Below are 14115 nucleotides of genomic sequence, written 5' to 3'. Positions count from 1 at the left end.
CATAAGCTTTCTTGAGCTACACTTGACACTGTGAGATGAGAATGGGGGTCATAAAATGATAACAGTTTACAGAAGTATTATAAAATGTAGTCAATAAACAACACTCCTAAACCTTTTTAGTGACGGGAAGTATCAACTAATTGTATCTTATTGGTTCGGTTTGTATTGTATTATTACACTGAAAATGTTAATAATAAATACAGCACCCTGGAAGTCAGTAGTAAAGAATTAAGAGTAAAGGCTGAAGCTTCTGAGTGTTTTCTTTGATATGTTCATGAGAATTATTCTGTTCAAAAACTGCAAACTTGAAACAAATGTATTAATTATTAAAAGAACTTCACCCATTAAGAATATGAATCATCTCATTTTTTAAAGATTCCTGGAGACATTTCATATGATAATAAGATGAAAAATGTATTTTGTACAATTTCTAGCAGCTGTTGTGTTGGTGAAGGGTAAGCAACAGCACATTCTCTAAAGTGTTGCAATAATTTTAACATGTCAGAAAGCAAACATTTTAAATCTTGACAAACACTAACTATTGCAAGCAATAACATAAGATTGATATTTTACTCATCTACCATAAAAGATTCTTGTATAATAAAAGACACTTCATGTCCATCAGTTGAAGGTATTTGTCGTAATAGATGGACATTTTTATTTATCAGGCAATGCCATGGCTTGACATCCCAGGTTTCCATTTCTGAACAGCCTAAAACTCCTGGTTCAGCAGCATTTAAAATAATTGTTGGTCCAAAATATGTTAGTATCTCCATTTTATAAAGTAGTGTAGCACCTACTTGCATATAGAGTGAAAGCAGGCCAGCACAAAACATGGCAAAATATCACCATGTGTGACAAAAGGATTCTTTCTGATAATATTAGGGATCTTTACTGAACATGGTAGCTGATAGGTCCCATTGAGTAATCTGGAGGAGCTGAATATTTTGAATCAGATTCTCCAGTGCTGTGCAGCTATATTGTACTATATTGCTGGGGCAAACTGACCCTAAAACTGTCTTATCTGGCCCAAGGAGGATCACACTGAAGTAAATCTGATCTCCAGTGGCACAGAGCTTCCATAGGGGCTTTTATTTTACTCCTCATTCTTGTTGCTGATGTAGCCGGAAAAAGTGGGAATGGCTTGAGGAAAGGGAGTGTGGCTGAAATGCAGTTATGGTGTACCAGTTCTTAGCTATGGTTTCAGCTCTTTGGGGCCATTTGTTTGGGCTTCTCTAACTTGGCACAGTCGGACCAGAGTTGAACAGAGGAAGCAACAGAATAAAAGGAGCAACCTTCCCTGACCTGCACTGTGGGAGGTTCAACCACACCTCAGGAGCTAACCCTCTGTTTGTATTTATAAATACTTGTATCCACTGAATAATATTGTGTGTTAGACTTACATTAAATAGATCAAGGGATAAATCTAGCTCACCTAACTCACGGAGGCAGTAATTTCAACCAAAGTAAAGTAATAACTTACCAGGTAGATTCGCTCTTTACTCATGACCGGTCCATTGCCAGTTTAATGTCCAAGTCTTAATATAAAGGTATTTCATCTATGTACCATCTCCATAATTTGCACCAGTTGTGTGATTCCTGAGGTGATTCTTCACCTTAGATTGGTCTTAACCATTTTTGGTTTATTTCTTCAAATGACACCAAGCAAATATTTTTCAGCTGTATTTTCTAGCTGTAAGCTATTGCTCTGTTGTTAGCAGAACAAGAGGTGGTCATTTTATTTTCCAGAAATGTCCATCTATTTTGTTCAATGAAGAACTTCTAAAGTAAAAAGACCATGACAAAATGGGTAAGACATACTTGAAAATAAATGACAACTACTTTTAAAATCTCTTGAACCTACTGTTGGTGGCAGCTGCCTTTTGTATGTCATGCCTCCCCAGTCCTCTACAACATAGGGAGCATGTTAAGATCAGAATTTGGGCATGAACAATTCTGCTGCATTTCAGCAATCTCTGGAGGATACAACAGGAGCATGATGAAACTGGCAGACTTGAGAACAGATCTGAGATTGCTTTAAATTACACCAGGTCCAATGGATCAGTTCAGGTACCAAGCATAGCATGACTGGAGCTGAGGATATGACCCAAAGACTGCATGCTTAGGATCATTGTTTTCCATAGGACCTTCAATAGGACAGTGACCTGAGGGTGTTAAAAAAATTGTGTATATTTGCTATTAATTCTCCACTTGTAGAGAATTCTCTTTCCTTCTTTCTCTTCTTACTAGTCATGAGAAAGAATTAGGGAGGTATTGAATTGCAACACTGGAATTGATATTCTGTTGAGCTGCCATACCCTTATATTCTGGAGTAACAGCACTTGTTGATTTAAGTGAGAGGGAGTTTTTTTTCATAGTAAGCTTTAATATTAATTGTGTTGAAAATTTTATTTTCAAATCCATTTCACAGTTTGTTCCTGGAAAGCTTTGCTTCTTACCCTGGGAACATTATTGAGCTGTACTGAGAAAAATGGTTGGAGTTTTCTTTTAAGCAGAGAAAGTACTTGTTCTTCAGAATAATTTTCCATCTCCCGTTCAAGTGTTTTTTTTTTTCTTTTGTTCTTCTCTTTTAGATACAACATGGATCATTTGGCACAGAAGACATGCTGTACTCTAACACAGATTCATTATTCCCTATTCATGCTGATCTTTTCTTCTCTTACATATGGATTTAGTGCACATAGTTACATGAGACTTGTGTTTCCTGCACATTCATCTAAAATTATATCTTTATTCTTTATTCCAGTTCAGTTCTCTTGGCCTAATGTGTTTCAAATCATTCCTGCTGAAGAGAGCTCAAAATTAATTAAGATTATGCTGTGACAGATATGGCAATTTCCACAATATCTTTGGGAGATCTTACTGTATTAAATTTCTGTATCATTGTGGGCCAGGGATTGTATGCAGTTCATGGGAGAAGGTGACCACAGGCCTTTAGGAACTAAGACCAGTGGGAGGGAATGAAGCAAATCCACTCAGGTTGTAACACCTCCAAAGAAGTACCACCACCGAAAGCTGTGTGGTAACTTATTGCTGTGGACAATTACGCTGTTTATAGCCTTTGAGGAGAAAGCAAAGCAGGCCTGCTTGAGCAGTCTGTCTTGCTGGGGTGCTCATGGTGTGTGCATAGGACTCTGAAGTCTGGAAAAAACCTTGGCTAGGAAGAAGAGAGATGCAGGTCTTTGCCCAAGAGAGGTGATGGCTGGGGAGCTAGGAGCCTAGAGTAGATGCCCTTGCTGGACCATGGAGGGGAAATACAGGTGCAGATGCCCTGAACTATGACATAGGCATTAAAACTTTTTACCTTCAGATTCAGCCTCTTAATTCACTGTCTGAAAATAACTAACTTTCTCAACCCTCACACACACTTTTGTAAAGCTGATTCTAAATATCCACATCAGTTTTTGGAAGTATACTAGTTTGCCTTTTTGTTGGTTTATTTTTTGTTGTTTTGTTTTCCAATATGTAGGATCAACCTATCCTTTTACAGATGTAGCCTGCTAACTTTTGTTTGGTTTCTCATGATCTTCTCAGTGATATGAATCATTTTAGTATATCACAATAGGCTACTGCCGTGAAAGGTCTGTCAACATTTCCACTATCACTTCCTGTTTGGAGACATTTCTAATTCCTTCATTAAATCCCCATCAAAATAAAAATAAGCTTGCAGTATATATAGATATAGCTAGAGCTATTTTGTAGAGTTTGATTTAAATTGTTTTGAATTTGCAGATGTGAACTATATCATACTCCCACAAGTTTAATTTATTTCTTGCACAGCTGTAGAAATAATCCAACTGAATGGCAGAAAATAAAATATTTGGGGACAGATTATGCCTTTCAGCACAGCCTTGAGCAAAGGATGATGTGTAATCTGCACCACCCCAAAAACAGACCTGGAAGGCACTGTGCTTTTAAGACACCCTTCTGAGGCATAACTTACCTGCCTGATTCCTTCTAGCCTAAACCAGCAGCAAATTATGACTCTCGCTGCACTGGGGGAATGTGTCCAAGGCTCCCCCATTTCATTCTCCATCTTGTCGACTCCCTGCCCACTTGCTCTGAGCAGGGAATAAGTGAGAGCACACATACTCCTACATGCCTGGACCCTTGTGGTCCAAGGGGGATTCTTATTCTCCCCCCCCTCACTCCCACTCTGAACTCTGGGGTACAGATGTGGGGACCCACATGAAAGACCCCCTAAGCTTATTTTTATCAGCTTAGGTTAAAAACTTTCCCAAGGCACAAACTCCACCTTGTCCTTGAACAGTACACTGCCACCACCAAGTGATTTAGACAAAGAATCAGGAAAAGGAACACTTGGAGTTCCTGTTCTCCCAAAATATCCCCCCCAAGCCCTTACACCCCCTTTCCTGAGGAGGCTTGAGAATAATATCCTAACCAATTGGTTACAAAGTGAACACAGACCCAAATCCCTGGATCTTTGGACTTCTGAAAACAAATCAATCAGTTCTTAAAAGAAGAATTTTATTTAAAAAAAAAAGAAAAGGTAAAAATCCCCTTTGTAAAATAAGGTTGGAAGGGTAACAAAAGATGCACAAAACAAAGAGGAACCCCCTCTAGCCTTAGTTTCAAAGTTACAACAAAACAGGGATAAACCTCCCTCCAGCAAAGGGAAAATTCACAAGTTGAGAAAACAAAGATAAACTAATACGCCTTACCCGGCTGTACTTACAATTTCTGTAATATGAGAGACTGGTTCAGAATGGTTTGGAGGACATGGATTGATGTCCGGTCCCTCTTAGTCCCAAGAGCGAATGAACACAGAAATAAAGAACCCAAAACAAAGCTCCCCCCCCGCAGATTTGAAAGTATCTTTTGTCCCCATTGGTTCCTTTGGTCAGGTGCCAATCAGGTTATTTGAGCTTCTTAAGTAGGAGGAATTTTAGGCTACCCTTATGGTTATGACAGGAGTGTAGTCCCAAGTCACAATTTAGAGCCTTCGGTAACAGCTACTCTCCAAAGTAAAATTATGTTAGCTGTTGGTATAAACAAACAACTAAAGCTACAATTTACTGATCAGAAATCAGCTAGTGTTGTTTCAGAACTCCTTTTTACTACACATCTTGATTCATATTCAGTATGACAGATTGTAGGATTCATGATTAGTATTATTCTTCACCATGTAGAATCCTGCCAACTGGATTCCTGTAGCTTGTTACTATGTAAAGACGCTGAACAAAAGGTGTTGAGCCATTAAATTGTCACTTTTAAGAATTTTAAGAGACTGATATACAAGGTCACTTGGTCAATGGAAAGACACCCATTGACTTCAATAGGCTTTGGCTGAACCCTTTACTCACTTCATTTATATCTGTCCAGTAGTACTACAAGTCCAATAGACTAAATTCAATCCTTGAATTTCAATGGAATTGCGCCAGGGGTGAAATTGTCTTGGTAGGTCAATGTAATGTTGCTTTCCTGATGAACTCTTTGAAACCAAAAGTAATTAAACTTTAAAAAGTATGAAAAAGAAGCTTAAACTAACCAAGCAAGATGTTCAGAGGCAGACTTTTTTCAGGCCTGTGTGAAACCACAAAAATTGCATTTCTCTCACTGAGCAGGAAGGGCTACATGGAACCAAACATTCAGGTGGTATACTGGGCAGGATAGGAGAGTTTTCTCTAGATAAAATTCTTTGTATGAAGTTATATGGTCATAAACAATAGGGTGGCTCAAAGACATCACTACCCCCTTTAATAAGTTCTTTACTTATCTTTGTAAAGCATTTTTGAGATCTCTAGACGAAAAATGCACATAAGCACTAAATATGACTATTTTTAAAAAGTACTTGTGGACAAATACCAAAGATGGCTTGAAGAAGAATAGACTTCTGTCCTCTGCCAATGCAGAACAAAGCATCATTGTACACTGCCTCATAATCTGTGATCCCGAACAAGGACTTACAGAGGACAGCAGCACAGTCTTGCACTATAATGAACACAAATAATATGAATTATTAGATTTTCACCTTGTGGTGAATATTTAGAATTATTTCAACAAACCTGAGGGTTACCAAATGAATTTTTAATCAATTAAATTGCCAAATTATTCCTCCCTTGACATAAAATTCAGTGCAGCTCTGCCACATACACTATGGGTCCTTGGTCACAGAATTGAGGGCTGATATACTGCATAATATACAAGGCCCGCAGGTGCAGTATATAAAAGGTACACACATTGATACCCCTGCAGGGCTGAAATTACACAGGAAATGTTATTTTTTCTATTCTAGAACATGATTTCATTAGAAAAACGTGCTTCAGTAGGAGAGAGAGAGAGACAGAGAGCGAGAGCTGTCACTCAGTGAAGTGATGAAAACCTCTGGACATTACCTGGGACTGCATGGCATGACAGAGATGAACAGGAACACCAACCCTTGACTTAATCCCAAAATGGCTGTTGCATTTGGATGTTGTCAGACTTAATACAGAAGGGCTCCCCAAAAGGCACAGCAAAGGTGAAATCCTGTCCCCACTGCAGACAATGGGAGTTTTGCCCTTGACTTCAGTTGGGCCAGGATTTCACCCTAAATAGTAGATTATTCAGTATATCAGCCCCAGGTAGAGGACACTGCAGATTCACCCTGTCCCAGGGTGCCGAAGTCAGAATTCAGGGACAATCTGGTGCCACACAAAGTATACTCAACTCAGTCCTCAAGGGATCTGTGCTGGTAACTCCATGTACATTTTGAGCCAAATTCTGCCTTTCCTTACAGCAATACAGTGGAGTAACACCACTGAAGTGAATGGATTTTCTCAGACTCAGGTATAACTGAGGCCAAATTTTTTCCAAGGATACCAGAGAAAGAGAGGCATATCTTTAGTTTCTGGGTTTCCTATGTGGAGACTAGTGAAAAAGGAAAATATGTTTTGCTTTTCTAAGAGATATGCTCTAGTTCAGGGATCGGCAACCTTTGGCACATGGCCCATCAGACCAATGGGGGTTGCAGGAAATGGTGCAGGCCGAGGGATGTGCTGGCCGCTGCTTCCCGCAGCCCCCAGTGGCCTGGAATGGCGAACCGTGGCCAGTGGGAGCTGCAATCGGCCAAACCTGCGGATGCTGTAGGTAAACAAACCGGCCCGGCCTGCCAGCGGATTTCCCTGATGGGCCACATGCCAAAAGTTGCTGATCCCTGCTCCAGTTCAAGCAGGAATTAATGTGGGAAAGTCCTGTGGCCTGTGTTATATAGAAGGTCAGACTACATAATCACAATCATCCATGCTGCCCTTAAAAATTTATAAAAAGAAAAGGAGTACTTGTGGCACCTTACAGACTAACCAATTTATTTGAGCATAAGCTTTCGTGAGCCACAGCTCACTTCAGGATGCATCATTGCAGAGCCCTAGAGGGCATGTGTGTGCAGGAGTCTGGACACAGAGAATGGCCGACACCCTGTTTCCTGGCAACTGATGGCCTGGGCCCTTCCCCCCCTGCAAGGTGAGAGCTGAAGGGTTGGAGAACAAAGGAATCAGGTGACCACCTGGCCCGGGAAAGGAACAAAGCCCAGAGGAGGAGGGGCTGGAGGGGGTTTTCAGTTTGGGGCTGGCTGGGACATGGAGTGAAGTGCAGACGTGGTTGTCTGGCTCACTGCCCCCCAAAATGGACCCAGCTGAGGGGTCCCGTTCTCTGCACCTGCAAGCTCTGTTTTAGACCATGTTCCTGTCGTCTAATAAACCTTCTGTTTTACTGGCTGGCTGAGAGTCACGTCTGACTGCGAAGTTGGGGTGCAGGACCCTCTGGCTTCCCCAGGAGCCCCGCCTGAGCGGACTCGCTGTGAGAAGCGCACGGAGGGGCAGAGGATGCTGAATGCTCCGAGGTCAGACCCAGGAAGGTGGAAGCTGTGTGAGCTGCGTGTCCTGAAGACAGGCTGCTCACAGAAAGGCGACTGCCCCAGAGTCCTGACTGGCTTCATGGGGAGCAGTTCCAGAGCATCGCTCAGGGACTCCGTGACACTATTCTTGTAGCAGTTATATGTTACTTTCTCATCTACCCTTCCATTCTATATTAGCTTTGCAAGAAACAGTTAGGCCATTCTGATATGACCATAAAGATAATCATACTCTAACCCTTTCCCTGGGAAGGATGTTGTAATATGCTTAAAGGAATGATTAACACTCATTGTATACGGCCTCTTTGAAAACATATCTGGCTAGCCTTATTCTGCATTAACACAGAACACAACATTATCTATGAGGACAAGCATCTCATCATTTTAGGTGTTTTCAATTAAGACAATAAATGTGTAGCCATTTTTCTCCCCTGGATGGTATTCATTATAAGACCTGATAATTTCCAACTCCATTCTACTGAAAATAATTAAATTAGGTCAACACCCTTATGTCCATTGGGTTGTATTATGCAGCTGATCTGAAAGGGATGCAAATATACATTTTTATAAGGTTTGCATTATTCAACTCATTGACCAGAAATATGCCAATGAGCTAATGTTGTTATTTTTAGTGTCTGAAAGATCCATTAAAGGCACCTTAGAGATAAGGAGCTGGAATGAATGACTACACCGAACATGGAAGGAGAACACAGTGAAATGATTTTTAAATTCTGTTTGTGAGAAGTGAATGTTATTGAGACTGGAATCATGTTGTAACTAACTAATCAGTTTTACGGGGTTTGGATTGCTGCTTGTTTCCATAGCAGCTGTGTCTCTGGTATAGAAATTGCCATGTAGGATCAAACCCAAGCTCAGTCTAATCCAGTGAGGCTCAAACTTTTCCAGTCTTACCCTGCTTACTGTTAATGGAATCTGTCCACGACCCACCTCCATTACTGTCAAGACTTCCTCAGCAGTGGAGCTTGAGGCTGAAGGTAGAGCAGGAGATAGGGGAGGAACTGGGGCTAGAGGCAGAGACGGTGTAGGGGTGGAGAGGGACTGAGGGCAGAGCAGGGCCTGCAGGCAGAGCAGGACTGAGAGCTGAACAGGGTTGGGGGAGGAGCGAGGCTGGGAGCGGAGCTGGTCTGGGGGCAGAGCACAGCTGGAAGTGTGGCATTTCCTTCCCGTCCCCATCCCCCCACATGGGGATTGGCCCCAACCCCACTGTGTGCCCCCCCCCAAATGTTTCTCCACACCCTCTTAGGCAGGCACACGCTGCAGTGTGGGAAACACTGGTCTAGTCTAGTCCAATAACCTGTATCCAAAAGTGGCTGAAACCAGCTGATTCAGAGGAAGGTGGAAGAAACCCGCAGTATCCAGGTATAGGATAATATGCCTCTCCTGAAGGTCTCATTCTAATCTACCATATTTGCAACCAATGCGGAGACAGGTGTAAGGGGAACATGACCAGCACCTTTTGAGGGAATTTGTGCACCCAGGGTACCCAGAGTGAGTCCCTTAAGCAGGACTACTTGCAATCATGTCCTATGTGTCCTACGGTGCAGGACAACACGAATCTGTCAGTTTATGGTTCAAGAGCACTTCAAATGCCATTGCATCTACTAACTGATGATTAGACAATACAGCACTGAAGCACTTGCATAACTTCAATCGTGTGAGTAGTCCTGCTACATTTAAAGTTACTCACACGCTTCAGTGCCTGGAGCATGGGGGCTGGAGAAATGCTGCCACTCTGGATGGAGTTATGTATTACAATTCCTATGGCACTTGTGTTTTAAAAATATGAATATTAAAGATTTATATTGCCAGAGGCATCAACCAAGTTGGGGCCCCATTGTGCTAGGAACTAAACTGATACATAGTAAATGATAGTCCCCAGGTGTTTACAGTCTAAAGACAAGATATAACAGGTACATAGGCAAACAACTGGGCAGGTTGTCAGTGGTGCATATGGCTGTGGGATGTTTCTTTTAGAATGAAATCCAAATTAATTAATAAAGTCACTTGGCATAGCCTACCAAGAATCAACTTTGCAGTTGACAAATCCCACTCAGTTAATTGCTCATCTAACTTCCAGCAACTTTCATGAAAATCTAGGCTCTTTATCTCTTAGATAAAAAAATGTATTTCTCTCTCCCCATCCTCTGGAAACCTAACTACTTGGTGGCTTAGTTGATATGAGTTCATTGTTTTTCATTTGACTTTCAAAATATGCTGTGCAAATATTTTAGTAACTGTACCTCAAAAGGCAGAAAAGGGCAAAACAAAACATGGTTGTTTTTCCATACTCAACTTTCAAAATCATTTTCTTTCTTTGTGAATTTTTAACAATATTAAAGTTAGTAAAACAAGACTTTTTAAGAGATGTGATGGTCCAAGTATAAACAAACTCACTTTGTATAAACACATTAAAATACTTTATATTTACTCCTCAGCCATGTAATTGGTCTTTTTTTATCTGAAATCTGAAGAATATTCCCATCTTGCATGATAAGCTATAATCTAGGCAGGGCTTCTTCTGAATTCTGTGCCATTGTTCTGGAATGTAACCATGATGTTCAATGGTGAACACAAATCTGCTTTTCAAACACAAAACACAAAAAGCCAAAAATGCAATGTGATGGGATATCAAGTTATTGAAGAACGCTAAATATGCATTTATGCGCCGGCCCCCGTGCACCTCCTGGCTAACCTCGCCAGGCTCGGGCTCTGCGGCTCCCGGGCATGTGAGCCGCCGCCGAGGTGCGGGGCCCTGAGCCCCCTCACACTCCTGTTCTATTCTGTTGGTTCTTATATCATGCTCAGAATTTACTATAGAAAATGGAACCTGTTTATATGGTTAAATGTTAGTGCCCTTGAAGCCAGCTTCCTTTGACTTCAGCTGGATTTGGTGTAAACTCTGTTTATAGTAAATTAGAATGGAAATATTTAACTGCTTCAGTGGAATGTGCAAGTTATAATTCTCTTTATATGGATTATCCCCTTAAAAATGAGGCAGTTTTGTGAAAAAATTATAAATTGGTTCCATGTTATTCCTTCCATCATTAGAGTGAAATGAAAAAGAAATCATGGACAAAGTTTACCAGTACTTCATCAAAGATCTGAAGCAGTATTACCAAAGAACTAAATTTAAGAGATCGATATAGTATAGAGCAGTGGTTGGATTGTAAATCTATTTGCAGCAAGTCATGACATTTACTACAGATTGTGTATTAATAATTAGTATTAATTATAGTACCTAGAAGCCCCAACCAATACTGGGTCCCCATTGTGCTAGGCACAATGTACAAACAGATAAGACAGTCACTGATCCAAACTCCTTACAATCTAAATAGACAAGACAGACAAAGGATGTGAGGGAGAAAAGAGGTACAGAGAGATTAAGTGACTTACGAGGTCACACTGAAGATAGGTCTCCTGAGTTCCAGTGCAGTGGTCTTTTCTCTAGAGACCACGTTGTCTCTCACATGGTAAGGCCTTGGTTCTTTAAATTTGGAGTCTCCTGACTCTGCATCAGAGTAAATAAGAACAGAATTCAGCTGTTTTCAATTTTAAAGAAGTTTTTAGCCTTAGTTTCACAGAAAATCTTCCAAATGCAAAGAACTGCAATAATTAGGTAGCACGAGGATAAGCCACTGATGAAAGTGCATTTTTCACTGGGAACACAGAAATGAAAAAACATTGATATATAATTAAGTGTGAAACTATCAGACTGACATGCACAATGTGAAAGTCTGAGTAATTAAATGCCCCTTTATTAAGGAAGGAGTAATTAAATGCCCCTGTATTAAGATAGTTGAAGCCACCAAAGCCATAGCTGAAGGCATGGACCAGTCTGGCAAACCTAAGTAGAACTGAGCCATATGGCCCAAGGGGTTTCCCTGGAGCTGGTGTGAATATGCAGGGGTTGGTTACAGCTGTCTGTGAGTGCACGTGAAATGAATGAGAAAGGGAGCATACAGCAAGACCAGCAATGAGAGTGTGGCCCTGGGAATAAGCCAAGAGAGCTTCTTTTGCTCAGAGTGCTGGATAGAAAGACAGACTTGAAACCTGTGAGCAGGGAAAGTCCCAGCTACTGTTTGTGCCTACTGTGTTCAGGGAACTAGGACTTTATGTTCATCCTTTGTAAATAAATAGGATTGTACCAAAGAAACACCTGACTCCTATAACCAATTTCTCCTCCCAATGAAGGCAACCTGGCAAGGCCCTGAATATTGGCTAGCCACTTAGGCCAACGGGCAATAGTATTAAAGAAATGACATTTTAGTTTTTTGGTTGAAGCAGAGTAAAGGATTCTGAGATATAGAATACAAAGGATTCTGGGATATGCAGTTTCATAAGAAAAATAGGTGATTTGTGGGGTCTCAGATGAAGAAGGTTGAAAACTTATGTCTGGCCTTCGCACAGGTCCGCTAATGGAGAGGCTGCGAGGACTCTTCCCTTTCCTTTGTGCATAGCGACTCAGGAGCCATCCACAGTCACATCCCTGTATTCATGGACTGTTCCCTAGAAGCACTTTTCGGGATGCAAACAACCAAAAAGGGGCTTAAAGCCACAGAGCTCATAGTGTCTGCTCCTGTTCCCATTGAAGTAAATGGAAAACTCTCATTGACTTCAGGGGGAGCAGATTCAGTCCCACAAGGAGGAAGTTATATCCGATCAATAGATAAAAGATGTAATATCTTACTGACAAGCAGACCAGTGGCAAGATAACCCCCCAGAACCTTGTACAGCAATGAGGCAACAAAACTCCCTAGTTGCAGCCTCCTACTGCCCTGTCCTGGGAGTGCGTTGTTTCTGCCCTCTCTGGAAGTATCACATGATACAGAAGACTACGTTGAGAGTGTATAGGAGTTGTGGCAGCTCTAAGAGAAACATCTTAGGGTATGTCTGCACAGCAAAGAAAAACCCATAACTGGTCTGTGCCAGATGACTTGGGCTCACAGGGCTCGGGCTGTGGGGCTGTTTCATTGCAGTGTATACTTACAGGCTTAGGCTGGAGCCCAGGCTCTAGGACTCCATGAGCCTGAGTCGGCTGGCAGGCCAGCCGTGGGGTTTTCTTTGCTGTGTAGACACACTCTAAGCTGGATGCAGAAAGATTATATTACACCTTTGACATGAATAGTGCATTACAGTTTTATCTAGCTAGGATCCTTTGTTCATTATGGTCAGAGAGTCTAAAAAAGCTTATAGCCTTGAGTGTTGTGGTCAAGTGACTTGTGATGTATTAGAGAAGTTTAGATTGGGTATTTTGGAGCAATTCAGTGTGTCTGGATAGATCAGTGGAGTCAGTCCAATAGCAACAAAAGTATGGTTCAGTGACTTACTAAAACTGAATCTTTAATATAAATATTGTTTTGTATTTACAAATAAGTATTTTCAAAAGGTATATTTAATGTATCATTTAGCAAAATAAATAAAAACATAAAAAAATACTCTGTGAATATTGAGATAGAGCAGGGTTATGTTCTGTATTTAATAATCCAGGTTACTACTGTGGAGATCTGAGATCTCATACATGCAGAAAAAATGATTTCACCACACCCCTGATGCAACTGTGTAACACTAAATATTCATGTGAAGAGTATTAGACCCTTTTCAAAATGTCGGGTTACATTTTCAAAAGATTCCATTCTGTTTTGACTTCACAACATTGCATGTGCAATTAGTGTGTTTGTGTAGGCACTCTTTCAGTTAGGTGTGTTGCTGCCTCTTTTGTGCCTGCAGAATATCATTTGGGCTAGATTCTGCAGTCAGTTTCACTGGTGAAAATCCAGAGTAACTCCACGGATATCTGTGGTTTTATTCAGGGTTTATTCAGGTGTACAGGAAAATAAAATCTGGCCCTTTGTGTGGAGCATTTTGTGTAGGCAAAAGTGGTGGCCAATCTGAGACATTATTGAAAATGTGATTCTTAGTTGCCTACAAATGGTCATAGATCATATTATGGACTGATTGTTGCAGATATGACCTATGCCTGCTGGGTGTGGGTGGCTGGTGGGGGGGGGAGGGAGAGTGAGAGCAGCCAGCTCAGTAACACTGCTGAAGCATGCTCAGTCCATGTGAGCATACTCAATACAAGCCAAGTAGCACATCTGTGGGGACACATTACCTTACATGCCCCTTCCCACATGGTCTGCCATCAGCAAGTTTTGCTTAATCCAGTAAACGTTTGTTTTGTTTGCTGTAATATCTTTTAAATGATTTCTTTTGGGCATGTT

The sequence above is a fragment of the Caretta caretta genome, chromosome 2, assembly GCF_965140235.1.
Source record: "Caretta caretta isolate rCarCar2 chromosome 2, rCarCar1.hap1, whole genome shotgun sequence".
NCBI lineage: Eukaryota > Metazoa > Chordata > Testudines > Cheloniidae > Caretta > Caretta caretta.
This window is presented reverse-complemented; position numbering follows the sequence as displayed.